Below are 25,138 nucleotides of genomic sequence, written 5' to 3' on the forward strand. Positions count from 1 at the left end.
TGAACGTGAGAAAGGTCAGCGAATGTTGTAGGCCAACTTCCAAATGTGTGTACAGGTCACCATTTCTAATGATGTTCTTCTGACCTGCTACTGTAAAGAGAAAGGATGGAACTGAGCCAAAGACAGGTGTTTTATTGTCTTGTTTTGTTTTTTAACTACTGATGTCAACTTTCATGGTTGGCTTCGGCAGAGCTACAGAAACCCCCCAAAAGGGATGAGAGTAGAACAAATAAGCCAAATTCTTGGATATTAGGGTTGCCTGGCAGGGTGTATATGTGGCACAAATAAAATTCTTCATACACAGGCACAACTGGGCATAGAAGAGTCCAACATGGGCAAGAAAGCTTTCATGAAATTTAAGATCATTTTAAAAAGTATCGTGTGGTAAATGCTATCATTAGAAGCATGGTTTTCTAATATAGGTTTTTTAAAATTCAACTATAAAGCCATTTCTTTCTATTTTTTGGATTAGAGATAATCATTATTTAAAATAAAAATATTGCTAGATCTGGGATTTGATTTTATGCTACTTACAAACTAACAAGCTAGCTTTCTGCTACTTCCTGGAAGTGGACAGAAGGCATGAGGCTCCTAGATCAGAGACAAGGAGTCTCATGACTCAGGACGGCAGGCAAGATCAGCACAGTCAATTCCTCAAGTCCAGCAAGTATGACCTATGGTCCTAGAGGAATGCACACAGTGGGCTGGTGTCACAGCTTAGGAGCCCTGATCTTGGGGAATCCCCTATCAATAGCCATCTTTTTTTTTTTTTTTTTTTTTTTTTTTTTAGAGAGAGAATTTTTTAATATTTATTTTTTTAGTTTTCGTTGGACACAACATTTTTGTTTGTATGTGGTGCTGAGGATCGAACCCGGGCCGCACGCATGCCAGGCGAGCGCACTACCACTTGAGCCACACCCCCAGCCCTCAATAGCCATCTTATACCATTTTCTGTTAAGTAAATCCTCAGCCCTTTGTTGCAGAGGACATCATCCCTCAGGGACTACTACAAGTAGTCCTGAGAAATGTGTTCATGCCCTGCCCAGCAGGATGTAGGAGTGTGGGATCCATGGAGGTTGTCTCCTAATTACACAAAAATATGAAAAACACAATATTATAAATAGGTAAAAATCTGAGAGGATTCTTATTATTTGTGACTATTTTAATATAGAGCCATTTCACCACATATACTTTGGGTATATAATTTACGTTTCAAATATGTGTTAGTTCTTTTATTTTTTGTATTGGGACTTGAACCCAGGGGGACTTAACCACTAAGCCACATCCTATCTCTTTTTATTTTTTATTTTGAGCCCTTGTTCAGGGCCTTTCTAAATTGCTGAGGCTAGCTTTGAACATGTGATCCTCCTGCCTTGGCTTCCCAAGCCTCGAAGATTACAGTATGTTAGTTTTCTTATTTCAAACTATTTTAAAATCCTGTTGCTGGGCTGGGGATTTGGCTCAAGCGGTAGCACGCTCGCCTGGCATGCGTGCAGCCCGGGTTCGATCCTCAGCACCACATACAAACAAAGATGTTGTGTCTGCCGAAAACTAAAAAATAAACATTCCTACAGACTTGTGTGATAAGCAACTATTAACATTTTTTTCTCCCCTACTTCCTTGGTCTCTCTCTTATTTTTGAACAAGCATCTATAAAATAACACCTATGTGTGTAATATTATACCAGGCACAAGTAAATAATGTAGTCGTCCTTGATTTTGGCTTTTTTTAGAGAGAGGAGAGAGAGAGAGAATTTTTTAATATCAATTTTTCAGTTTTCGGTGGACTCAACATCTTTATTTTATTTTTTATGTGGTGCTGAGGATTGAACCCAGCGCCCCGTGCATGCCAGACGAGCACGTTACTGCTTGAGCCACATCCCCAGCCCAACTTTGGCTTTTTAATATACAAATGATGAGATACCCAATGTGAAACAACAAAAATTAGCCAGCAAGTGCTCAATAATGATATACTGGTGTTAGAGAAAAATGTGAACCAAGTCACCTCATAATATTTCTATCAAGAACAATGGCATATGATTTGATTTGTCTGTATTTTGATAACCATAACTTCCTGGTTCCTAAGAGCTATAGCATAGAATGGGTATAGTTGTTCCTGATACCCATGTTATCTCTTTCTCCTTTCCCTGTCTTGTGTTCTTCCTTGCTCTCCATCTCTTGGCCTCTGTCTCTGTGAGGTGTGAAGTGTAGGAGTATTCATGGAAAGAAGGCTTAACTCTTCAGGCTTTTTGTTGGGAAGGAAATAGCTTGAAAGTGGAATCCATGGGAAACTCTGCCCCAACTCTTTGATCCATTCTACTTGACAGCATCAAAGAGCTCCCTTGGCTGTAAGCAGTCTGGCCCTTCACCAGCTCAGATGTGCTCTTGTGGGAGTGTGGAGTGGAACTTAACCGAAATCACAAAAACATCACTTTGGAGTTCCTGGGCAACTTTTTTGTGAAGATGGCTGCATTGATGATATAACACACTTGAGTGATGCCCTGTGTTCCCCGGATATTTCCATGCCATGGTGACTGCAAACCTCTTCTCCAAGTCAGTTGTCCACTTTTCCATGAAGGGGGCTGTTGTGCCTCAGGGTCACCAAAGGACTTGTATGAGATCATGCAAGTGGCAGGGCGGGGTTCAAGACACATGCCTTCTGATGCTAAGGTTGCAAGTACCCTTTTGGATTTTGTTTGCTTGTTGTTACATTTGAAATGAAAATGACCACATCAGTATAGAACACTAGTGTTGAGTCCTTAGTTCTCTCTCCTCAACCATAGGAAGGGATGGGGGTGTGGGGAGGTTGTTCTCTAGCCCTGGCCCCCCAGCGAACACTTGTTACTCTTCATGAAGGAGTGATAAGCCAGGCCAGCCTGCCTTTCTGCCAGGAACACTTCAAGGACAATTGAACCCTGTTTTGCTTGTTTTCCCTGGAACCAACTCTGCCCCAGAAAACCTTCGTGAGCCAGTACAGCTTTTGAGAGTTCCAGGACATCTCTTGGGGCCCCCAGGATAACCTGACCTATTTTGTGATAGTTCATGACTATTTTTACTGCATAAACCACCTAAAGACTAAGCTTCATCCTCTTTGAGGCAATACAGTCCTGCTTGCAACAGGATTTGCTTATGGATATTGTGCCGTAATAGAACACACAGCACTCATATATTTTCATCTACGTTGTTAGGTTTGTTTTCAGTAGGAAAATTACCGTGCATGAGGTAAGGCAGGTTAACACCCCTGTCTTGGGTGTCAGGTGCCTGAGCTTTTGGCATATGCATGTTGAGGTCTCTTTCATATGATACTGGGCCTTCCTCAGGTCTCTGGTGACTTGCCCTTGTCATGTCTGCTACAGAACCTTGTGAGATTTCAGCCTTAGCCATAAAACAAAGAATCATTTATATCAAGACAAGAGATGAAATTCTCATGTAGGTGGAGTTTCAGGAATATTGAAGGTTAGAGGCAAAGTTTTGGGAAAAAGGAGAAATTTAGAGACTTTTTATAGGGAAAGGAGAAAGGACAAGTGTGAAAGATGAGAGTGTGTCTTTGTCTCTTTATGTGGTGGAGTCCCACTTATTCAGAATTCGTGTCTTATCACCTTGAAGCATTTGGAATATGGTCACAAATCCCAGAGCAATTAAAAAAAAGAAAGCAGTCCCTGAATCCCCAAAGGAGCTGTATGTAGTGAATCCCAAGGGATGTGCGTGGTGGGTGAGATATCCTTGCAAAAAGCCTTTACACATGAAACCTCGCTGGATTTTTATCTACTACTGCTACTTCCTTTTTTTTTTTTTTAAAAATAACTTTATTTTATTTTTTTAATGTAATTCTGAGGATCAAACCAGTGCCTCACATGTGCTAGGCAAGTGCTCTACCACTGAGCCACCACCCCAGCCCTTTTTATCTACTTCTAATGGTTATGGTTTCCTAGTATCCCAACCCCTGATCATTTTGACAGTAGCAGGGCTAAGAGGAAGCACCACTGACCCCTAAAGATGAGTGAGGGGGAACAGCATTAGCACCATGGAATAGTCATCCAGAGAGCCCCATGGTAAAGTCTCCAAGGGCTGATAAACAGAGCCCTAGACATGAGGAAGAGGTCGACCTATATCCTATAAACTCCACATAAGAATGCAGGAAACAGCACAATGGTTTTTCTAAAAGAGTAATTGTGAGTTAAAAATACAGGTTGAGCATCCATAATCCAAATATCCAAACTCTGAAGTGCTCCAAAATTCAAAGCTTTTTGAGCACTGATATGACACTACAAGTGGAGAATTCCACACCATGAAAATTTGTTTCGTGCACAAAACTATTAAAAAACATGTATGGAATTATCTTCAGACCTACATATAATATATATATGAAAATATTAATAAATTTTTTGTTCTGATTTGGATCCTACCCCCCAAATTTCATTACCTATATGCAGATATTCTAGAATTAGAAAAATATCTGAAATAACAATATACTTTTTACTTTTCTGGTCCTAGACACTTCAGATAAAGAATACTATTATGGTTTGGATATGAGGTATTCCCTGAAAAGCTCATGTTAGGCAATTGTTATGGTTTATATATTAAGTGTTCCCCAAAAGCTCATATGTGGGACCATGCAAGAATATTTAGAGGTGAAATGATTAGGTTATGAAAACCTGAATCCAATCAGTAATAAATACCCTGATGGAACTGAGTGGTAACTCAAGGCAGGTAGCTGTGCCTGGAGAAGGTGGGTCACTGGTGGTGTGCCTTTGGGTATATATTTTGTATCTTGTGAGTGGAGTCTCTCTCTCTTGTGCTTGCTCTTGCTCTCTCTGCTTCCTGATCAAAATGTGAACCGCTTCCCTTTGCTGCACTCTTCCACCATGATGTTCTGCCTTACCTTGAGCCCTAAGGAATGGAGCCAGCTGTCTATGGACAGCTGAAATAAACTAAATAAACTTTTCCTCCTCTAAAATTGTTCTTGTCAGGTGTTTTAATCACAGCAATTGAAGAGTTGACTAAAACAACAATTGTTCAGAAGTAAAATGATTTGATTATGAGAGCTGTAACACTGGGCAGATTAATAATTTGAATGGATTACTGTGTGGTAACTATAGATAGATCATTTTGACTTAAGTAGGTCACTGAGGGTGTGTTCCTAGAGATTATATTTTGTCCTTGGCTTCTCCCTCTCTGCTTTCTGGCTGTGATGAGCTGAGCAGCTTTCTTTTACCATGCCCTTTCACCATGATGTTCTGCCTTACCTCAGGCCCAGAGTAACGCAGTCAGCTGACCGTGAATGGAACCGAAATAAACTTTCCTTCCTCTAAGTAGTTCTTGTCACGTATTTGGTCACAGTGATGAAATGTTGTCTAACATAAATACCCAACCTGTACTGGTTCTTCCAATGTTGTGCCTGGGTTCACAATTTTCAGGAGTCTAGAATATGATAACTCTCTATGGTAGTTGACTCTTTTGTTTGTATTGTTTCAAGTTATATTTTCTACAGAGTAAAGGTTTATTACCCTGTGAATTTGGTGTGGAATTCAGCTTTCCTTGGGGATGCTGGATCAGTATGCATTCCCTGTATGAACTAAAGATGTGTGTTCTGGCAATCAAGAAGCTTCCAGCAAACTTTGTAATGAAGATTCACCTACAGAAGGGGTCTTTTAAGAAAATTCCCATAATACGTTTTATAGAAAATGCAGGTTAAACACAAAAGTAGGAAAGGCTGTAGAGCCCATTGACCATCATTCAGAAGCTACAAGCTAGCTCTTGCAGCTCCTGTAGGAATCTAGATTAGGAATGAGGTGTGTTTACCCCTCTGACCCTTGTCATCTTTTAAAAGCATATCTAAAGCAAGTGCAAAGATCCATTTGGAGATGCACATAAAAGAAGATCACTTACATTTTCAAAATTTTAAAGGAATGTTGCCTTCTAATAAAAGCAGTCTGATAAAGGTTCATAGTTCTTTAAGAGCAATAGGGTTTTTAAAAAACTCTGTATGTTAAATGCTATCATTGTCTTTTATTGTTGTTGTTATTCAGCAACAATATATATGTATTCTTTTGACATAGATACATTTTTCTTCCTTTAACTGGTTTTAGGACTATGGATTTGGCTAAAAAAAAGTTTTGAAAGGCTGGTTGTTTGCTTTTTATCCATGAAAGATAAAACAATATTGGGCAAGCTGCTCTTTTGAGAAGTGTTGTTGGTAATGACTCATACAGTTGATGGATAGCATCCACTTCCAAGCCCTCAGGAATTATGCCAGACATACCACTGTGAAGCTTTTCTACTTTTTGAACTATGGCTCACTGCACATTTCCTAGGTGTACATAAATTTATGGGACACTTTCTTCTATATATTAGTGCTGTTCGTCACCTAGGGCTTCCTTTATCCATAGGATTTGGGGTAACTGAAGACAGCAGATACATTTTCCAGGTTGATTAATCTCATCTGGGATAAACATGATGCTTCTGTTTGAGGATTCCAGCTCTTAGGACTTGATACATCTATAAGAGCCTGGACTTGCATAAGTTAGTACTGTGGTGCTTTGAGCAGTTGAAGTTTTCCTGAAATTGTTCATGCTTATGACATATTTGTACACTCTTATCTCTTACGGGACAGGGGACCTAATTCAATTGGGAATTCTTGGCTACCAGGTATTTGTGCTTAGACATTAGTCAGACAATAACAGATAACACAAGGGAACAAAATTATTTTGTTGCACACCATGGTATACCTGGGAAAACGTGACAAGGTTTTCAGAAACCAGATGAGGAGGACTGAATAAACCAATCTTGTGTATTTTTCTCAAAAATGCCTCCCGTTTTCCTACATTCATTGCAGTTAGTAAAATTCAGTTGAAGTACCTCCTCTAAGATTAGCCCATTCTGGTCTACAGTTAAGGAACAGAAAATAAAAGGATGACAAGGGGTAAGGAGTGGGTTGCAGGAATCATCATTGTTTTAAATTCATATTTGGGATTGTATTTGAGGAAAATTGCCTTTGAGTGGAAAAACTTAAGTAAAAGTAGATCATACACACAGATGCTTCTGGATGCTTTTGAACTCACCGCTAATGTTCTGACAGGCCACCACACAAGCCCCTCTGCAAAGTGCAGCTGGGTGGCTTAGTGTCCACAAGTAAATGCTTATTCTTCTCAAAGTAGAAAAAAAATTGTGAAGTCATTTCAAGATCTTTCTTGGAGCTCAGCCTTGTATTTGTTTTTAAACCTTACCTGGTGTTGAGTCATATGGCCAAACCAAGTTTGGGAGGAATTCAGAAAGCTACTGATTTCAAAGATTGGGCTGGAACACTGGCTCTTTGAGGTTGAAGAGTTGCTTATTTCTTCCACACAGCTAGGAATACCACTTCCCCCTAAGAGCACTCAAGGGGTTGTCAGTTGTCACAAACAACAGGAAAATAATCTCGTGGGAAGAAAACACATTTAAAAAAGCAGAGTACCCCATAATGAGGCCCTTATTAAGAGGGAGTTGACCTCCCAAGCTCAGGATTTTGGAGAAGCATGTAATTGGCATAAGTTTCTGTTGAAAAGTACAATGGCCCCTGAATGGCCAACTATTGCTATAACAGGTTTTTCTGTTTCTACTTGTAACCAGAAAACACTAGACGTGGATTTACAGGGCTCCCAGAGCTTGAAGAAGGTAGAGCACAAGACTGGTACATATGAGTGACTGAGGAAGGTCAATATGGTTTGGGATTCTGAGTTGCTACTGAATAGACCTTAGTGTCCTGGGCTATCCACCCCAATACTGTAGCCTGGGTTCCATCCTTGAGGCATGGAATCCTTTCTTTTACTATAAGAAACAGGTAAATGTGAAATGCCTCTGGTTGTGTGAGAAGTATTTATAGTCCTATTTTTCTACTTTAGAGGCCCCCAAATACCAATGCCATAGTATTCTTCCTTGTCACATACTTTTCTGGAATGTGTGCTGACCTCACACGTCATCTGACTCATGAGAGCCGTCAGCATGGAGGTGAATGGCCCTGTTGTGTCTCTGACCTGCTTTCCTCTCAGGCTCCCTCCTCTGAGAGGCAGGACCAAGCTGTGGAGAAACTGGAGCTGAAAGAGACCAGGTCCAGATTCCGGCTTTGGGATGGGAGAATTACTTTCTTAGAGGCTGTTCCCTGATATGTGAGGAGAAAGTAACAACTTATACCTCCTGAGGTGCTGTTGGGAGGAGAGATCTTGAATACAAGTGTTTGGCTAGTTATTAGACACACAAGGAAAACAAAATGTTTGTTAATGTACCGGAGATACAGAGGCTGAGGGAGATTGTTAGCTAGAACTGTACCCAGGAATCAAATGTAATATTTGAAGTTGGTCTTGTCTTCCTTCCCTTTTTACCTCCATTCTTTACAACTTCCTTTACTTCATTTTTTCTTTCTGTATTTCCATGAGAAACAGTAGTGTGTGTGTGCGCGCGCGCATGTGCGCGCACGCAAAGTGTGCACATATAAAGTATTGTAAAAGGTATTCTTGCAAGTGCACAACTTGTACTTACAAGAAGTCTTAAGATTTTATAATTCTATCAACAATCAAAATTTCTCTCACTAGTATTTTTTGGTAAATTTTGGGAACATTTTTTATAGAAATAAATCAGGGGATGAGAAATTTAGTTTTTATGAAGAAACCGTACATGGAATAGTTGACCAAAGTTTTATGGCCTTGAAATGTCAATGGAGGAGAAACTACCTTGAGAGAGGTGTAAGAAAGTAAATTTTTAAAATGTGTATTATCATTAAAAAAAAATAACAGTAAGATTGAAAATAAAACTTGCTAAGTTTTGGTCTCTGTTTAAAAGTTGCTAGTTCAAAATATTTTATAAACAGTTACGAGTCCGTCTGAGTGTGTATTTTACAGATTAAAAACAGTACTAGCTAATCTTAGCTTCTTTGGCCATAAAAGGAGGGAAAGAAGAACGTATAGTACTATATGCATGGAAAGTGCAGTAAATCATGGGATTGCCAGTGACACTTAAAATGTAAGCTGTAGCAATCCATATGTAGAGTTTTTGTGGAAAGTGTTCTTTACAATTCTTAAAATAGACTATTATGGATGTAATTAGTGTTTTTTTTTACTGTGCTAAGTATGCATAAAAGTTTTAACCCTTTTAAGCATTTAGTTGGGTGGCATTAAATATACTCAACAGTTTGGCAACCACCACTACTATTTCAAGGATATTTTCATCATCCCCCAAAGCCATTTGAAGCACCCAATAAACAATAACTATCCCCACTGCCCACTGCCAGCCCATTGTAACTTTGATTCTGTCTTCTGTTTTAATGAACTTGTTAAGGTATATCATATAAATATCTGTATGGGTGTAGTAATACAGCATTTGTCCTTGTTTTGTCTGTTTTTTTAACCTAACACAGTATTCTCAAAGTTAATCCACATTACAGAATTTTATTATTTTTTATGACTGAATATAATTCCATTTTGTTTATCCATTCATCTGGTGATAGACACTTGGATTGCTGTCATCTTTTGGCTATTGTAAATAATGCATTTGTGGATATTGCTGTACCAGTATCTATTTGAGTTTCTGATGGTTAGTGTTTTAAAGGGGTATCTTTCTGTGGGTTGAGATTTTTTTAGAGGGCAGATGAATGGTATCCACATGTCACTGAAAATGAGTACCTTGCATTGCATTATGACCTCCATATGTAACACTGACCACGGACCTACAAATCCTGTACAGCACAGAACATGTATGTCAGCCAGAGAAGCAGCCACAGTGCAAGTACAGGGTGACATTTAAACTAGATGGAGTTGTCTCTGTGGCTTCCTCCACTCTCCCCAACATCATTAAATAGTTGAGGATTGATTGAGAAGAGTCACCCTCTGGTGGCACCGCCACTTGGGAGGTTCAATAGAAGGATCAAGATGATAAGGTCTTCCTTTGACTGTGGGAGGAGAAGGAAGATCTAAAAGATGATGTTCAATGGTGGCAGGTTATGAATGTGGAATGAGGAGAGGGGGGAGTTGATGATGACCTTGTGGCTTTGTCCTTGAGAGCAGAGAGTGAGCTCCTGGGAACTCCCACAGGGATGGAACAATAGTGATAGTGGCCAAAGGAACAAGGAGGAACAAGGAGACATTGGCATGTGAAGTACAAGGTATAGCAGGAAGGATAGTCTGTGGGTGACAGAGAAAAAGCATGAGACTTGAGGTTCTACAGGAGACAGGTGAGAAGAAATTGGTTGAAAGAGTTGATTAGGAAGGATGGGGAAATCGGCCTCTTCTCCCTTGGGCCCCTTTGCAGAGGATGAGAGATATGTCTCTGTCCACTTGTCATCATAGTAGCTCCTTCTGTGCTGGTCCCATGATCAGCTCCCTCCCCTCACTCCATATTGTTTTTCGGTTTTTGTATATTCTTTCTCTTCCTATCAATTTCTTTATTGATTCTTTTTTGGTACCTAGAAAGTCTGCTATACATCTGATAGAATAAAGTTACCTGCCAAGTGCGCAAAGAAAGTCTCCACCCTGGAATGCTGACTCACAGCCAAGTCCATTCAAAATGCCCTCTTTTAGAACAAAACGCCCAGTGTCTGTCCCCGGTGAAGGAGGCCTTGTGACAGTGTGTGCTGAGTTGTTCTGCCTGGTTTTCAGTTGTGTGGAAGAAAACAGAACTGAAACCCAGAAATGATGGGAGGATTAGAAATAGAGGAAGAGAAAAAATGCCTAAGAAAGGAGCAGGCTATTGAGGGGACATCCTGGGCCAGATGAGAGGCAGGTTGATCGGGGGCTCCTGCCGTGGCACCAACCTGGAACATGAAGATTTAACTTGTCGTGAAACCCCGCAGGATGTTATCTAAGACTTTCCTCATTTTTCTGACTGGAAGTTGGTTCATGTCAAGGGAAGATTTTGTGTATTTGAGTAGCTGGCTGATGTCACAGACCATAAAGGAGACTGTCCATGTCACACTGTGTGTCTCAATGTCCACCTAAAGCCAGAGGCAGGAGCTGTTCTATGGAAGAGGTTTCCTCATCTCTTTGTTTTTCCCTTTCTTCCCCTTAGTGCTTTTATGTGTCCTGCAGTTCAACCAATCTCTCTCAGCCTTATTGTTCATTTTATTTTAATATGCTGAAGGAAAAAACCTAAACCTCTCAGTCATCAAGAAGAGACTCTCTTCTTTAACAATTAGGACCTAATAGTGAGGGGAGAATGTACATCATCATTTTTCTCCTAGTGGTTTGACTCATCCCATAAATCCAGAGTGAAACCATTTCTGTGATTGACTTTTGATATACTTAATTGTATTGTGGAAAACATTTCTCAGATAGAAATAATACCTGTTTTACTATGAATTATTAACAGATAAGGGTAAGGCATTTTTTAAAATTTATTTTTTAGTTGTAGTTGGACACAATACCTTTATTTTTATTTATTTATTTTTTTGTGGTGCTGAGGATTGAACTCAGGGCCTCATACATGTGAGGTGAGCAGCACCCAACCGCTGAACCATAACCCCAGCCCCAATGGTAAGGCATTTTTACAGTAGAAATTATATGACCTGTGATGTGAAGTTAGGGTTCTAGATTATATAAATTCTGTTCCAAATACAAAAAAAAAAAAAACATGCAGAAACCACACAGTTGAAAAAATTTATACTCCAAATACTCATTTTCCACGTAGACTAAAAAAAGCTTTCCTCCCAAACATTTAGAAAACGTTGGTTTTCTAAAGAGAAAAGAAAGCTAGAATGATTAATAATGGATTTTTTTCTATATTTTTCCAAAATAAAAAAGGATAGGATGATTAACATTAATTTGTTGGTTTTTCTTTTTTTTTTTTTTTGGGCAGGGGATAGTGCCAGGGGTGCTTAACCACTGAGCCACATCTCCAATCCTTTTTATTTTTTATTTTGAGAGAGGGCCTCACAAACTTGTTGATTCTCCTGCTTCAGTCTCCTGAGTCACTGGGATAATAGGTGTGCACCATAGTGCCCAGCTAAGTTGTTATTATTTTTAAGATACAGGGTCTTGCTATGTTGCCCTATCCTGGTCCTGAACTCCTGGGCTCAAGTGACCTCCTGCTTCAGCCTGCTGAGTAGCTGGGACTGTCACCCCTGTGTTCTTTTTTTTTTTTTAATTGCTTTTATTTTTTAAATATATGACAGCAGAATGCATCACAATTCTTATTACTCATATAGAACACAATTTTTCGTATTTTTGTTTGTATATAAAGTATGTTTATATCAATTCATGTCTTCATTCATGTACTTTGGATACTGTACTCAGCTAGCACTTGAAAATATTAACCAAGAAAAGAATCATAATTGCTTGACAGGCTAATATTTGTTTTTTATGATTATGACTTATTGAGTGTCATATTTCATTTAATCCTTGTAAGAACACTTTATATTTGGCAGTTTGTACTATTATTTCCACTCATAAATAAGGACATTGAAACATCAGGAGCTCAGAAAGTAGCCCCAAGATACAGAAAGAGTGATCTGCCTAGATCTGGACAGGAAGCCCCTGGATTGGTTTTTGTTTTTGAAGTGCTGAGGTTCGAACCTAGGATCCTGTGCTTGCCTACGCAGGCATTCTACCACTGAGCTGCACCCCCAGCCTAAATCCTGTGTTCTTGTGCACTTTTCCCTTTTACCCACATAGCTTACATGCTTTCACAGGATTGCTGGAAAAGTGAAAATTTCTTGAAGATATTGGGCCAATTTCAGAATGAAGTTGATCATCTAATACAAAACAAACTATAATTTCAATTTTCAAAGTTTTTCTGAAGGCATACTGTGGAGGCTTCAGCAACCAGTTGAAATTACACTTTCAACTCATAAGAAATCAGAGGTACTATTATACTCTAGGTAATAAAAAGAGAACACATAAAATACCCAAGAGAATAGTTAAAAGTCAGATAATGGGATCCAGAGGTATGTGACCAAAAAATGCTATATTGCTGACTCAAAACTTAAGCAGCATGGCTGGCCCAAGAGAAGTCAACTGATATCCACTGGGACGTGTTAAAAAGAAAGCCTTTCTCACCTGGCATTTTCCTGTCTGCAGTCCATTTGTCACTTAAATCTCCAGAGCCCTCCCTCTGAACACCAGTTAGTGTTTTGGAGCATGTTTGCCTCCCTAACAAACACTGAAGTGGTTAAGCAGGTATACTGAGAAAGGTTGCACAGAAATGGTAGGAGTTGGATCTATGTCTGGCATTGCTTCTGGCTGCCAATGAAAGGGGCAGAGGCATGAGAAAGATGGACACACAGTGTGACTGCACAAAGACATCATGCTGTGCTGTGCTTTCGGAAGGGGAGAAGGATGACTGAACAGATGACTGATTGGCAAAGCAGAGACATCTCAATGCCATGTCTCAGCACTGTTAGTGGGCATATGTGCTTAAGAAACATGTGTGACATTGTAGAGCGGAGTGCCCCAGAGAAAGGATCCACTCCTCCTCCACAGATCTTTGGGCAAAGCAGTTAACCTTTGTGAGCCTCAGTTTCCTCCTGGGTTACTGAGGGAGGGGCCATGATTCACACTGTCCATCCTCAAGAGAATGAGTGCCCTAAGCAGCACAAAGTGTGCGAAGACCAATGATGAGGTAATGTGTGTGCATGGGACATAACCTTCTCCCACATCCTCCTCCTACCTCCTCCAGGGAAGCCTCACTCTCTGTTTTGGGTGGGAGTGATTTTATTGAAGAGCAAAAACAGAGGATGTAAGTGTAAAGAGGACCTAGAACATGTGCTGTAGTCCTTGGCTGGGTGATAGCTCAGAGGTAGGCATGCAGACTCAATCCTGTCTGTCCCAGCAGACAGCCACGTCAGCCACTTCTGAGAAGGAAGCTTGATGGGCTTTCAGTCAGACAGTACTTCCTGATGAGCCTCTTCCTCCTGTCAACTCAAAAACCTTTAGAATCCAGCTTGGTCGCACAAATGGACTCACATCTAGCCCCAGGAGGAGCCATCCTAAGAAATTGCTGCCTCAAGGCACAATAGTGCCTACTCTTGCTCTTCTATCCCTACACAAGACCCTCCAGGATTTTATAGATTGTAGATAAAGATCTGGTAATTCATGGACTTTCTGAGAACAGAATTTCATATGAGAATCCAGTTATAGATTTGGGATCAACTAGATGACAAGAAATTAGATAAAAGCACAAAGCAGATTCCATATGTGAGCAAGGTACAGCTCTTGAGCACACCAACCCTGCATTTCCGCAGGAGCACACAGTATGATGTCTAATGAGGTCCCCTCCATCATTGTTTCTGTTCTGTGAGTCAGTCTACCATGTTCTGTCCTCAGTGGACATGAGTTATTGGAACCATGCTGCTGGAAGGATTCTCTGTAGTTTCTGTGTTGTTGTCACCATTCTGTATCAGAGGTACGGACTTGGGTCCTGAAGCAGGGACTGGAGTCGGTGGTGGCTGTCTGCTTTAGCTGTTGAAGGGCCGCAGTGGAAACACCTAGTCTGGCGCCTGAACATGCTTTTAAACTGTATGTGATGTTCTGTCTCATAAATATCATAATGTTATTAGAAATATTTAGTTTGGGATATCAGCCTTCTTAGCCTGCATGTTCACTGAAAGAAGGCAGCCCTGCAGATAATAAAATTGCCTTGTTTGATTTTCATCGTGTGAAGCTAGGATTGTTTGTGTTATTCTGCAGAATGCCTGTTCCCAGCTGTATCCCCACCCTGCAGGCTTTTTCCTTGGCATATCCGAAGCAGGACAGAGCTGAGAGTGAGCAGGTGCCAGCCAGGGCAGCCCCTCCCTCTGCTCTGTGCCCATCCTTAACCCCAGGGCAGGTATTGTTCTTGGATGATGTTCCTGTGCTCCAGGTTACCTTCTTTTGGAAGCATGTTTATTTCAAGCCCTCACCAACTGACCCAGCTTAGAAGGCCAGCATTGGCCAACCCCTTCTGCAGCCTCAGAACAGCACTTTGGCCTGGGCGGTGGGGTGGGGTGGGGTTCCTTATGCTCTGTGAGCAGGTAGCATCCTTCTCCTCCCCTGCAGCTCAGTTACAGCTCTTGCCTAATTGAATCATCAATTCCCAAGATATGTAGAGGCTAATGGAGAAGGGGGCGGGGGAACACTTTTACTCCATAAGAATCATGAAACTGGGGGGCAAAAATTTTGCTCCTAAAGAGTCACTTAAATAGTGTGTCCTGATAGATGTTTAAAGGTAGGAATCAAAGGAGCCTCTGCTTGAAGATGAGAATTTACCCAAGGGACAGGAGTGGCTTTTATGCAGGATGCCAGCCAGGGACATGTTTGATATTTCTGAACACTTTGGTGCGTAGTTAATGGAACCTAGCAGTGGCTGCAGATAATAAGGATCTTAGGCGGATCCGGGTCAGTAAGTCAGACAGGATATTATTAGGCCTCGCCTGGTAGGAGAGCTTCTCAGATGGGAAGACTTCAGCCTGGAAGGCAATTAGTGTTTCAGAGTTCCATTTGCTATCCCCAAACGTCCATTAGTCCCTACTTTGTCCTCTGTGCCAAGATGTACGTGATGATCCCCAGTAGCATGGACCTAATCCTGCCTGGGGGTTAATCCTCTGGTTTAATTTCCTGCTTATTTCTGTCTGGTACGAGTCCATCAGTCTTATGCATCCCTGCCAGGTGAGGCAGGGCAAAGGTTTAATGGAGGTGTTGGAGTGTTTGCTTTATAGATATGTTCCATTGTTTTTAAGAAATAACATTATTTCTGATTTGAAAGTGTAATATAGATGGTCCCTGACTTACAATGGTTTGACTTAGGATCATTCGACTTAACAGAAGTGCAAAAGAAACCAAACATATTCAATAAAAACCAAACTTGGAATTTTGAGTTTGATCTTATCCCAGGCTGATGTGCAGTATGATCCTCTCTGGTGTTTCTGGGCAGTGGCAGTGCTGTGCCCAAACACCTGTGCAATCATGAGGGGAAATGACTGTCCCTCTACAATGTCCCGTGTTACTCATCTATGATGCTCAGTAGGTTAGGTGTACTATGTGCATTTTCAATTTTTGACATTCTAAATCTATGAACAGGGCATAACCCTACCAAAATGTCTAGGAGCATCTAATAATTTTGACTGCTGGAGAATTATAAATAAATAAATAAAATCAGCCAGCCATAATTCTGTTACTTATTGATAACACCTACTAGTATTTTAACTACCAGCTACCAAACATTTCCAAGAGAAAAAAATTTAATCCTGTTGAGATTATATTAAGTATGCTTTTATCCATTTTATTTAAAATGCTGATGTTTCATAAAAAATTTCCCAGGTTTTTAGTAAATTTTAGTAAAATTTTTTAGTAATTGTAATTTTTAATGGCTGCACAATGTTAATGGTTTTCAGGGATTGAAAACATCTGCCTAATATTTTCTTTACAATATTTTATTAAATTTTCAAACATATAGCAAACTTTAATTTTATAGTGAAAACCCATGTACCTACCCTCTACATTCTATATTAACATTTACTGTACTTGATTTATCACACATTTATTCATCTAGCTATCTATATCTATTAACCCATCTTTTGGAGCATCTGAAAATAAATTATTTATTCACTTTTTCCTCGTATACATTGTTAGAGCTCAACTTTTGCTTAAACTTTTTTGAGTTAATTCATATATACTGAAGTGAACAGATATTAAATTTATATTTGTTGAGTTTTGACAAATGTGCACACGAAGTTTTACTAGTATAACAGCATCCTCTGTTATTTAGAAGGATGCCCAGAGTCAAATTAAACTGTACATAGGATGTGATGGTAGATTATTATAAAATAGTATCAGACTTAACAAAGGACTTTTTCATGTGTAAATTTGTTTGAAAGTTAAAGAAAGGTACTTTTTTTTTTTTTTTTTTTACATCTCACACTTCTGGAAAAAAAAATGAATGATGAGTTTTCCTTGAAAAGGGGACAACATTTTAATATTTGTTTGCATTATTTTTTGGCTTGGTTTTGTTTTCAAAGTGCTGCTCTTTTGTAGTGCTTCATTTGACTAGGAAAGAATTTGCCTCTCTTGATAGATTGGTGTATTTCCTTCCAGTAGACCAGAGGGAAGACAGATTATGTTTTTAAAATTACACAGCCTTATCATCAGTTCTGACAGGCAAATGGCATGCATCTCTGTAGATTCAATTTTCTTGACTGTGCAAGAGCCACTTATTGGTTCCCTCTTCAGGAAGTCAGTAGGGGCTTCTGAACTGCAGATTCTAAATGATGTCATGCTTGGTGGTGCTGTTGAGTGCCTACGCGTGTGTGTGTGCATTCAGGGCTGGGGTTCTTCAAGTTTGGAGGAAGATACCTTGGTATCCTTATGGTTTTATAATGGCCATGACTTTTGATTTTAATCTTTGTATATTATTTATAATTTACAGTTTTACTTTATCATCTTCACTTTATTTTATTTTTCGAAATATATGTCTCCAGGGTTTAAAATGAGTCAGTGGATCAGCCCACAGTGTGAGGCAAATGTGTGTTTTATTCCCCAAATTTTCACAATTGATCTGTCATTTTTATCATCTGTCATTTTTACCAAGAGAAAGTAATGTTCGATAGGTTGAGTGTGCTGGGGGTCTCTGACCCTGTAGGCATCATGGTGTTGGACACTGTGGCTTGCTGGTCAAGCTGTTGCCTCTGTGACCTTGGCCACTGAATCCACAGCCACGTGCTTTTATTGCTGTACTTTCTTCAGCCAAAGTGTCTCAACATAATTTTCTTCACTGACTTTGTGGTATTTTGCCCACTGTTGATAGTTTTCTGTCTTACTTTTCCAAATAAGGACTTCTGTCTGCAGCCTCAGATCCCTTCAGAAGTAACCAGAGTGCCAGCAAATTCTATTTCATAGCCATGCCTGAGGTACCCTATGAACATAACAATTTGCAATTCTTCCTACAATAGTTCTTCAGACTCTTTTACTAAACAAAGGCAGAGATTTTGGTTTATATTTTTATTTATTTTTTTTTTATGAGAAAACTCAGCAACTGGGGGCTCAGAAACCTGGAGAAAACAAAAAGAAAAACAACCCAAATTTGGGAGAGTGGGCTACTAGAGCCCTGGAAGGCTGGTGTGAGTATCCGTGGGCCGCTACCAAGACCACAGGCTTGGAGTTGGCCTCAGGTTGGTGTCCCATCTCCAAATTTGGGGGACCTTGAAATATTACCTGACTGCTGACCAAGTTTGAGTTTTATTGTCTGTTAATAATATATACCTCTTGTAAGACTTAGGTTAGATATTGTCTTAGTCAGTCTGGGTTACTATAACAAAATACTATAGACTGAGTGGATTAAGCACAGAGATTTATTTCTCACTGTTTGGGAGGCTGCAGAGTGAAAGATGGTAGTTTTGGTGTGGTTGGGTTCTGGTGAGGGCTCCTTCCTGACCTGTAGACAATTGATGAAATCTCCCTTGGTACAGAGAGGAAGCTTTGGTGTCTCTTCCTCTTCTTATGAGCACATTAATCCCATCATGTGGATCTCACTCTCAGGACATCAGCCAAATCTAATTATCTCCCAAAGGCCTCCCTCATAATACTATCACGTTGGGTATTAGAGCTTCTGCATATGAATTGTGGAGATATCAACATTTTAGTCCATAACTGATGGGTAAATAAGGAGTTTGGCATTGCCCTTGGCATAAGTGCCAGACAGATGGTGATGGTTGATATCATCATCTTTTTTTAAAATACGATATTTTATAATAGAAAGCTAATGACTTCAGGCTAAGACAGACAGTATGGTACATAACCTGGTGGGTGGCAGATTGGCGAGGAAAAGAGGGCAGAGGCCACAGGCTTACACTGAGAGCCTTTCAGTAGACTGCTGAGTGGACTGGATCTGCTGTTTCAGTTGAGAGCCTTTTTGGATGGTGACAGAACGGGCAATGACAGGCCTGGAGACCCCACAGATCCCAGCGCCTGCTTGGAGTGCACGAACACTTAGGGCACATTCTTGTCTTCATATAGTTTCGGGAGGTGCAGCATGATCTTCAGGGGTTCAGCATTGGCTGCCACCAAGATGAACTCAGAGATGCCTCCGCTGAGGATTTTGGTGGCCTCTCTGGCTCCTTTCTGAAGCTTCTTGCTGAATGAGGTCCTATCATTTCTTGGTAAGGCGGGCAAGGGACAGGTAGGCCTTCGGATTTACATCAGCCTCAGTCATGACTGAAGTTCTGATGGCTCACCACTTTATCATGGGCTTCTTAACAGGATCTAGGAAAAAGGGTTTCCTTTGCGCTATGGCTTGGCAGGATTTTCCACTGAACCCAAGAGTAGATTTGTGTGTCTTGGATCCTGCAAAGGAACTGCAGCGCAAGGTGCAGTGAGCCCCCAGCAGGAGGGGAACTTGTTTCCCTGATAAGACAAGCGAGGAGGAAAGGGAAGGAGGCATCTCCCAGCCAGACCTAGTATTTCCAGCTGTAGAAGAAGCTGATCACTCTCATCCTGCACTTCTCATAGCATTTACATGAGAATTTTATTATGAGTTACAGAATCTTGATAACCTCATCCGAATGGGGGGAGGGAAAAAGACATCACCATCATTTTCTCAATCTGATTTTATTCCTCTGTGTGCTATAACCCAGCCAAAAAACAACGGGCTTTCTAAATAATTAGAATCTGTAAGAATTCTAAAAATCATCAGCCTACATCTGTGCTCTCTCTCCCACACTGACTCATCCTGTATAGTTTCCTGATTTTATTTGCCTCCTTTTATTACCAATCTAAATCTTAAGCCTCAAGTCTGTCTCTGAGACACTTTAGCAATTGAGTGCTTGTCAGTTTTTCTGAAATTACTTGGAAGACATTGGCTTAAAATAGGAAGCATTAAGAATTGACATGAAAGTCCAAATAGTTGCCTAACTTCATATTTCATTTAATCATATTCAATATTCAGCAAATCCATCACCCTTAGAAGGATTCATTTCAGATTCACAAACTTTAGGGCTTTCCCCACCCCCTTTTCAAAAGGAATGTAGAGCCAATTTGCTGGCAGTTGACCAGACTCAAAAGAAACTGTAGAATTAATCAACAAGCAGGTCCTTATTCTGGGTTGTGCTTTTTTGATTGTCTGAATTTTCCCTTTCCTTTCCTTTCCTTTCATCATTCTTGGAAGAGACTCCAGTGGATCACTGAGTTATCCAAATAAATAAACTGGGTACATTGAATAATGCTCACACAAATTATCCAGGGTCCCTAAACCCAGGATCTATATCCCCCTCCACCCAGTCCTTGGCTGTCAGTGCTCTGTGCTGGACAGGACTTTGGATGACTCTGGGCATGTGGACCTTGCTGGAGGCATGGCAGTTGTCACTCATGACCACCTGGCTCTTGGCCAGGGGACCATATGCTTGGAGACCTGCAACGCAGAGGGGTACCTGGCCCATTTGCTCAGCCCTCAGGGCACTTCCTGGTCTTTTTCCTCCCTTTTTTTTAAAAAAAATATTTATTTATTTATTCTAGTTAATTATATATGACAGCAGAATGCATTTTTTAAAAAATTAATTAATTTACATATTCTAATTAGGTATATATGACAGCAGACTTTCTAACCAACCATAGACATATAGGATATACCTGAAGGACCAGGCTAATAACACAGGAGATCAATGATCGTTTCTATTTTCTGTTATCTTCAAGATAAAAATTGTATTAATTTTAAGACCCCTCCCCCCATTTATTTAGGTGCTGGGGATTGAGCCAGGGCCTTTGCATATTGCTTAGCACGTGCTGTACCCTCTATCTGTACTTCCAACCCCACTTCTCTGTTGTCTTAAAGGAAATATCACACACTGTAGATAATTTGGGGACTTTGAAAATCCATCAAAAAAAGAATTAAAATTCCCCATAATTCTGTCACTTGAAGATGATCCTTACTTAATATTTTGGTGCATTTTCCTCCAGCTCAGTTTCCTAACATACACCTGTAAGACATTTTATCCTTATTAAGATAAAAATATGTGCTATTTGTCACCAACATTTTCTTTTTAATGTATTGTGAGCATTTCTCATAACCTTTCAATATTCTTTGGAAGCATCATTGTGTGTAGAGACCTAACTTGTGACATGAGGACTGGGGTTAACAATGCTGTATTGTGTCTTGGTAATTTTCCAAGAGATGATGATGGGTACATTGACTTGCTTGGTAATAATCACTTCAATGTACATTCGTGTCAAGATAAGAGAATCAAGACATCGTGTGGTCTGCCCTAAATATACACAAGAAGAGGAAAAAAGATCCTTGTAACACCCCAGCGTCTTCACTCACTGTCACAGCAGGTGCTGTTGAAAAGCATTCTAACCTGTAAATCTTGCATGGGATCCTGCACGTGTCCTCAGGGTGCCTTCCAGAGGTGGGATTACTGTGTTAAGACATGTCCTCTGTAAGGTAGGATTGCTTCAGAACCCTGCCTACCTTCCCACACCTGTTCATCTGCATGGAAATGCCACCTCTGAGGGTGCTTGCTTACCCTTGGTACCCTACTTTGTTGATTCTGTAAATCTCTAAGTGAAAAAAAAACAACAACATAGTATCTTGTTTGAATTACTAATAGTTGTATTTGGGGGGCTATTTGTTTATTTTCCCATGAAGATGGGTCTCCTGTTGCTTGTAAAATATTACTCTTTTGTCTGTTGTGGGTTAGAGAATTCTTTTTCCAGTTTGCCTTTAAATATTCATAGTGTTTTCTTTTGGTATATAAAGAAAGTTAAAAATGTTTAACAATCTATTAGTCTTTTTCCATGGATGTTTTGTTTTTATGTTTGTAAAGGCCATGCCTCAAGAATAAATAGAAATTCATTTTTTCCTGGTTCTTTTATAATTTTTTTACATCTAAATTTGTAATTGAATTAATTTTGATATGTAGTATGAGTATTTTCTTATCTCAAGTTTTGTATCATTATTCTACCAACATACCCCATTCTTTTAAAAGAATAGTGTAAAATGCTGGTTTAAAATGCTACCTGTTTGGATTGTTAAAATCTCATATCCTCTTAAAGCTATTTCTGAGCTTTTTGTTTTATTCCATTAATCTGTGTATCTTTGTTCCAGCACCAGACTATGATATTTTATTTCTGTGTTGACTAGTATAAGCCAACTGTCATTATTCTTCCTTTTCAAAGTATCCTTGGCTATTTTCACCAATTTATTTTTCTATATCAGCTTCAGCAAGCTTTCTCTGCAAAGGGCTAGGTGGTAAACATTTTAGACTTTGCAGGCCATAATGGGCTGACACTAGTACTCAGCTCTGGTGCAGAGCAGCCGTGGACAATAATAAAGGAGGCTGTCTTCTATTAAAATATTGTTTACAAAACAGGCTGTGGGTTAATTTATCCCCAGGGCTACGGTTTGCAAACCCTTGTTCTAGATGAATTTTTGAATCATTTTGACAAGTTCTTCCAAACTCTTACCACCCTCACAAACACATTTTGTTTTAAAAGGCACATATTCATATTTGTATAAAGATGTTTCTTATTACACACATACATATTATATATGTGAACATATGTGTGACAGAGTACATATTATATGCATTCATCTTACATACTGGGAGACAGTGGAATTTGGTTAAAATGACAACATCCTTTTAAAATGATTTGGAAGAAAAATATACTATCTTTATAACATAAAGTCTTCCCATTGCAAACATTACTTTCTATCAATCACAAAGTTGTTTTTTTTTTTCTTTTATTTCCTTCCTAGGGTTCCTGAAAATTCCTGGTGAACTTAAATTCTTGCAATTTCTTCCACTCTACTTACTGTTGTGAATGGGATGTGTGTCAGGGGTCTCACGACTCCCAGTGTATTCTGTGGTTTACTAGAAAGGACTCAGGGTTATAGTTTACAGCCCATCTACAAAGGAGCAAGACACATCAGGAGGGGCTGGAGGAACCCACACTCGGTCTCCCTTTCTTCATTCCCTCCCCCACAGATGCCTCACCCAGAATGTGATCCTGTCTCTAGCATCAAATGTGGCAACCCATTTGATGCTAAATCTTTTGTCTCCATTTTTAGCTTTTACTTCATGTGCATATCTTTGGTTTTCTTTCAGTGCGTACAGAGCCTCTCTTCTGTTCATTGGGAGAATGTTGTGAAACAGGGTGGCTCGTGGACAGCACATACTGAGGGCCTTGATTGTCATTACAGACCCAGATTTAAATCGCTCATGTGAAACCCTAGGGAACAGTTTTTTTCCCTGCTTCTTTTTTCTAACTCTTCTCTGTCTTCAGTCATCAGAAATATTCTTCTCCCTCAGCTCATTCAAAGAAAAGCTGATCTTAACTTCAGTGTGAAGATGAAAATCTTGGAAAGCCCACTTAATAAGTGGGATGGGATAATCTCTGGTCTGTCTTAAGGCAGGATTAAACTACCTTTTGCAGGAGACTGATTCTCTTTGAAGTTTGACCCTGCTTTTACCAAAAAGACAAAAGGAAATATTTCAAACCTATTCTGCAGCCAGGATTTAAAGATGGTTCCTCCATCCCCCTTGGTAACCAGGGAGAGCCTGCCAGGCAACCCAGACTGATTCCATGGCCTTCTCCCCTTCCTGCAGGTCCTTCTCTCAGTTACCTTTTTCTTCTCTAGGTCTCTAGCTTCCTGGAGGTTAGGGGACAGCTAGAATTTTAATTGCTTCTTAATCTAAAATCCCTCCAATGAGTGGCCTAGCATTCTGAGAGTGAGACATATGATGTAAATAGCACTGATGAAGGAATTTGAGAGTTTTTTGTTTGTTTGTTTGTTTCGGTGGTGCCTGGGGATTGAACCCAGAGCCTTGTGCATGCGAGGCAAGCTTTCTACCAACTGAGCTATGTCCCCAGCCCATGAATCTGAGTTCTAACCACAATGTAAGTGACTTACATCAGAGCCTCCTTTCAAACTTGAGATGTGGTATGACAGAAAAGATACAAAATCAAAAGTCATGCTCAGAGCTCATCTTCAGTTGGGGTTCAAAAGAACCCAGGTGGTGCTTCAGGGTTGGAGCTAAGCTAAGAGGGAAGTGAAGGGGGATGGGGATGAGCTCTCTGAGAGGCTTGCTGGGATCTGAGTGCTGGTGAGCAGGGCTTCCCTTCCCCAGCTGATTGTCTTCAACTTTCCTTGGGATCAACTTAATCTCTTCAAATTAAGAGACCACAAATCATCTTGTATTCCTCTAGGATGCTTTTCTTCCTCCATTTGTTCTTTTTGTCTTCATGCCTCATCTTAGCAAGAAGAGTGCTAGCTCCCTGTTGGTCCTTTTCAGGCATCCCTTAGTCCTTTTATTCAAACTCATGTTTGTATTTCATACTTGTTTGCAATTTCCTGCTTGGCATGGGCAAAGGTGCACCTGTAGTGGCACCAAACAGCCATGACTTTGGTGCTTTCACTAGACATTCAGCCCTCTGTGTGTGAGAATTCAGCACCCTTGGATTCAACCGACCCTGAGTTGAAAACATTGAAAAAAAAATTGCATCAGTACCAAATACATACAGACATTTCTCTTGTCATTACCACCTGATACTATCAAACAGCTATTTACATAGCATTTTCATTGTTTAGGTATTATAAGTCTTTTAGAGGTGATGTAAAATATATGGAGGCTATGCATAGATTATATATGGGGACTACATCATTCTGTTAAGGACTTGAGCATCTAAGTCTTTTGGTATCCTTGAATGGGGGAGGGGGTACTGGAACCAATGCCATTAGATTCTTGATGCAAGAAGCTACTATATGGAAAACTAGCCAGGGACCCATACCATTGAAGGACACAGTTAAGGTTACTTTAACATAGGAATAAATTATGAGCTGTATAGGATCTTTACGATGTTGGTTTAATCATGAATTGGAGTGGGTTTTTCAAGAAGTTTGCAATGTAGAATAGGTTTTCTTTATAGCAAGAGCCAATCTTCTTTCTCTTCCTGCCACATTTTATCTGTCCACTCAGGAAACATCAGTTAATTTTGATAGCAGCCCAAAGAAAATATAATTGGGTATTAAAGTTTCTCTCGATATCTATGTATCTAGCCCTGAAACTTTTACCTTTTTCCTCTTCTTGCCTTCTCTCCACTGTTACAAATTGTCCAAAACACCACCTTTCTCATAAAGCTAAATGATTGAGGAGTGCATTTCCAAATATAATAATTAGGATGTAAAGCACCTTAACAAATGTATTCAACTGCATT

The 25,138-nt window shown here is 39.9% G+C and overlaps 1 protein-coding gene and 1 pseudogene across 12 annotated transcripts in view; one reads left to right on the plus strand and one right to left on the minus strand.

Moving 5' to 3' along the window:
* LOC144369873 (microtubule cross-linking factor 1-like) overlaps positions 1 to 25,138 on the plus strand; it is a 126,508-nt gene that overhangs the window by 46,928 nt on the left and 54,442 nt on the right. The window lies entirely within an intron of this gene.
* Positions 18,699 to 19,142, minus strand: LOC144370132 (NHP2-like protein 1 pseudogene; annotated as a pseudogene).

Source organism: Ictidomys tridecemlineatus, chromosome 13 (genome assembly GCF_052094955.1).
Source record: "Ictidomys tridecemlineatus isolate mIctTri1 chromosome 13, mIctTri1.hap1, whole genome shotgun sequence".
NCBI lineage: Eukaryota > Metazoa > Chordata > Mammalia > Rodentia > Sciuridae > Ictidomys > Ictidomys tridecemlineatus.